Raw genomic sequence first — 5,202 nt, forward strand, 5'->3', positions numbered from 1 at the left:
GCGTGATCAATGCTCAGCACTAATGATCGGATCCTCCATTTCAGACGAGCTCCAGGGAAAAGTTTGGTTCCTGTACCCAGACTTGATCTGAACTTGGCCCAAACCCCATTGAAATCAACGGGGACCAACATTTTATCAACCAAAAATGACCGTAAAATCAGGGTTAAGAAAAGTATCCAGCTCGTACTTTAGGCTGAGAAAATCTTAATCTTTATTGAAGGATCAAGTTTCTGTATCTATTGTAACAAGCTTCAATAAAGATTTCGGTTTTATCTGTTCTATCAATCACCAGGATGAAGGATTGTAAACCCAGCACACTGACATACTGGTGTGCGCCCCCTCTGATAAGATACGCTCTTCTTTTAGCTTCTTATGTCCTGTTTTTTGGGTTTTTTTTAAAGGTTTTTAAATTTATGTAAATGAGTCTGTAAATAGGTGTTAATGGAGCCTGGAGCCCCTCAGGCTCATTTGAATAATTTTAAAGCCTTTTTTCTTAAAAACAAGGGCATAAGAAGCTAAAAGAAGAGGAGATCCTGCCAGAGGGATCTGGCTCACCAGTATGTCAGTGCTTGGTTTACAATCTTTCATCCTGGTGGTAGATGTCCTTTAAAGGGTAACCGTCATACTGAGAGAAAAATAACAAAAAAAACATAATTCTGCTCCAGGTGTCCCTGGGAATCATTCCTCAAAGTATTTTGCCTCTCAGTCCCCATTTAGTAAATTTTTTGACCCATAGCAACCATGGTTTCCATCTCTGGAAAAAAAAAAAAAAAAAGTAGGGGCGGAGCCTGCCTCCTGTGACATCCTCACAAGCACATGCTGCTGACCAATGGAATCATATCTTGTGCATCTTAGACACACCCACACAGGCGAGTATGGAGCTTGTAGCTAAGAGGCTGAATAATATATATAACTATAATAAATAAAAGAAGAGTGACCCCCGATACGTCGCATTGTTTCCGGTCCTTGGAGATGTAGGGAATCCCTCCTGCCGGTGTCGGGTGCCGTTGTGGAAAAAAAATGCACCCACTTCTTGAAGTCTATCAACATTTCATCCAATTTACTCCAATTATCGTGCGCAAATGATTTGATTACAGTAGGAGCATTGGCCGCAAAATCAACTTTTAAAATTGTGCAAATAAGTCTGGAGGGCTACGGGGGCTGTTCTCATAGCCCCTCCATACTGTATCTTCACAGGCCAGGCTATTCTACAGGCTCATCCTGCCCCTCTCCTCCTGTTCAGCACTTCCCCCTCTTCCTCTGCCTGAGGTTATATCACGTTAACACAGGAAGTTTCAGCACACGCTGGGAGGAGAGAGCGTTCCATGCAGCACGGAGGGGCTCTAGTAATGCCCCCCAGGAGCTCTTCAGGCCCATGATCACTATTATAATGGTTGATTTTAGAAGGATAAGAAGATTCCTACAGTCCTGGTGCCCGGATCTATGAGTTCACGTTGGATTTTGGTGGTAGATTTCCTTTAACGCGGCGTTTGAGGATTCCACTTACATTTGACAGATTTCAATTGTAAAGGACGACTTCCATTAGACGGTAGACGAGTAGGACTGCTCACATGCTTGGTATAACTTGGGCTAGGGACTGCATTTATAATAATGCGGAATGGCGCTATTAGCCTGAGGGGCTCATAACCAACGGGCGAGTGAGAGGTGTGAATAAATTAAAAGCCAGTGGAGCTGAGGTGCGCCGGTGATGTAAGCTTCTAATTTGCATCTTTTTAAACCAAATAGCGCCATTCTGCTGTTGGGTTATAATAAAAGCAGTTCCTTGCCCCTGTCCTTGTTGGAAAGTGTCTCCTTCTTTTGCTCCGCATTCTCTCAGCCATGGTCCAGTGAAGCCCCTGAGATTCTCCTTCTCCACAACTGTCCCACCCTGCAAGCCATGTGTGGTCCGGCATGGCGCCTGTTCGCGCTCTTCTTCCTCCAGTGCTATGGTATGGCTAATGATGGTGTCATCAGGGCTGACCATATTGGTGGCAACATGTTTGCGTGGGTTACCTCCGGGTACTCCGGTTTCCTCCCACACTCCAAAACATACTGGTAGGTTGATTAGATTGTGAGCCCCATTGGGGACAGGGATTGATTTGGCAAAGTTCTGTGCAGCGCTGCGTAATCTGTGTGCGCTATATAAATGACGGTGATGAAGTGTTCATTGTCACTACTACGACCCAGGCATTCAGCAGCTGGAATTCAACTACTGCCGTCTGCTGCTCACACGGCCTTTCCAGCACATGTAAAGTTGAATTCAACACCGGTGGGTGAGAAGTCCAAAGTTCCTGTGCAGTGCAGCAGGGAACATGTTATGCAGTAGCTCCCGCATACCTATGTAATTGATCAGGAACACTAGCAACCACCAAGTTGAGCAGATGTGCAAGACTACGACCAAGGCTGCTACAAGGCTCCGGCCGGTGTCTCACACCACCTTGCTGGGATTGAGGTTCATCAGCAGCAACCACTCATCCATCAGTTCCTGGATCGCAGCCCACAGCTCCCTTGCGGTGTGTGATGTTTCGCACAGGTAGACTAATTTCAGCATGGCCTGCTGCTGCCGCTTCCCCTTGGCCTTGTTTAAACTGGTGGCACAGGCGCTGTGCTTACTGGTGAGGAAGAAGTGAAGTAGGTAAAAAGGGGCATCTGGAGGCAAGAAGTGGTGTCAGAATGTGAGACAAAGAGCTTCCTACCTTTGGCCCCGCCCGCCAATACATTACCGCAAGGGGGCAGTTAAGGAGATGTAACACCCTTATCTATGTTTACTCATCCACACATCAGTTATGAGGTGCACCTTGGGAATAATAGCATTGCACAGTACAAGTGCACACCTGATTCTCTCCACAACCTGTCAGTGCAGGGCGGGAACCGCCAAGAAAAGTAGTGGTGGCTGGGAATTACAGTCATGGCCAAAAGTTTTGAGAATGACACAAATGTTAATTGTTACAAAGTCTCCTGCATCAGGTTTTATAATGGCAATTTGCATCTACTCCAGAATGTTATAAAGAGGGATCGGCTTAACAGCAATTAATTGCAAAGTCAATATTTGCCTAGAAAATGAACTTTTCCCCCTAAAACACATTTCAACTTCATTGCAGGCACCTTAGGCGGAGCAGCTGCCATGGTGTGAGTGATTGCTCCGGTAACACGGGTGTGGGTGCTGATGAGGACAGGGCTGGAGGACAATCTGTCATGATTAAGTAAGAATCACACCACTGGACACTTTAAAAGGAGGCTGGTGCTTGGCATCATTGTTTCTCTTCTGTTAACCATGGTTATCTCTAAAGAAACACGTGTAGTCATCATTGCACTGCACAAAACTGGCCTAACAGGGAAGAGTATCGCAGCTAGAAAGATTGCACCTCAGTCACCAATCTATTGCATCATCAAGGAATTCAAGGAGAGAGGCTCCATTGTTGCCAAAAAGGCTCCAGGGTGCCCACGAAGGACCAGCAAGCGCCAGGACCGTCTCTTACAAGTGTGTGGAGACTCTTGGAGCAAGGCCTGGTGTCAAGGAGGGCAGCAAAGAAGCCACTTCTCTCTAGAAATAAATCAGATAAAGTGTGCGAGGAGAGGGAAAAAAGACGGCGTCGAATAGTGAGACGCGTTACATCCAAAGTGATATTATTAGTTTTATTGGAAAGTAGGACTACGCGTTTCAACACCGCAACGGCGTCTTCATCAGGTCAAACACTGCAGGAGGTCCTGCTGTTTCTGTGGCAGGATCTATGCTGCCTAGGTGTCCGAACCGCGGTGTTTCAGTGCAGCAGGGAGAAGGCTGCGTGCTGTCACTGGCGCGGGATGAACAGCTGTTGGGAGAAGACAAGGAAGACAAGGTGAGCGATGCCACCAGTCTTGTCTCATGACACCTGTAAGGCCTCCTGCAGCCATTCATGTGTGGGGGGGGGGGGGGGGCGGCTTCTCAGCCAAGGGAATCGGCCTAAAAACAGATCCATGAATAAAGAATGGGAGCAGAATGTCCTCCAGGAGCCGCTTCTCCCACCCGTCCAGTAGCAGATGGTGATGAGCAATGCCTCCTCCAGCATGATGGAGCACCTGCCATAAAGCAAAGGTGAGAACTAAATGGCTCAGGGAACAGAACACAGAGATTTTGGGTCCATGGCCTGGAAACTCCCCAGATCTTAATCCCATTGAGAACTTGTGGTCAATCATCAAGAGACGGGTGGACAAACAAAAACCAATTAATTGTGACACAATGCAGCAGTGATTGTGCAGGAATGGACGGCTATCAGTCAGGATTTGCTCCAGAAGGTGATTGAGAACTGCCAGGGAGAATTGCAGAGGTCCTGAAGAAGAAGGGACACACTGCATATACTGACTCGCTGCAGTAACTCCTACCTGTCCATAAAAGCTTCTGCTCCTCATAATATGATTGCACTTGTATTTCTGTATGTGATAAAAACATCTGACAAACCAGAGGGGAACAGATCATATGACAATATAAGATTTGAGTCATTTTCAATACTTTTGGCCATGACTATAGATACTGTGGGACAGTCGCCGCCATGAGATCTTTAAATCTCCACCAGCCTGAATTTCAAAGGCCGGCAACTTGGAAATTCAGGACCAGAGTGTCAGGATCAGTGGATCCTCTGGACCACCGCGGGAGGTGGAGCTAGCCAACACCTGGGACCGGAGTCTAGCGGCACCTGGTATTCACCGGGTTGGACTTGCTGCGGCAGGATACCACAGGTGCGACTAGCCCGTGGTGGCAGCCGAGGTCGAGTTACCTTAGCGGATGACAATCTCGTAGTCAGGTCCAGGCACATGGTCAGGGCAGGCGGCAAAGATGCAACGTCAAGTCCAAGTCCGGGGTCAGCAACAGGAGGTCCAGGCAGTTAGGAACGGGAACACAGGCACACGGAACACAGCAACATGGAGGAACTTGGGTAACACGGCAACACAGGACTCAGGAGCGGGGACACACAGGAACGCAGGAATGCGCAGGAATACTCGCTTGGAAGCTTTCTCTAAGGCTTATGAGGCACAAAGATCCGCAGGGAATGATGGGAGTCATAGGGTTAAATACAGAACAGGAAGTGACCAGCGGCAATCACCTGGGTGCTTGCCCTTTAAACCTGGAGACACTGCCGCGCGCGCCCCCTAGGGAGCTAGGGGGACAGGAGTGGGAGCCAGGAGAGGTGAGTGCACGGGAGCGGGACCGGGGCAGCGGAGAGA

Source organism: Engystomops pustulosus, chromosome 3, assembly GCF_040894005.1.
Source record: "Engystomops pustulosus chromosome 3, aEngPut4.maternal, whole genome shotgun sequence".
Lineage (NCBI taxonomy): Eukaryota > Metazoa > Chordata > Amphibia > Anura > Leptodactylidae > Engystomops > Engystomops pustulosus.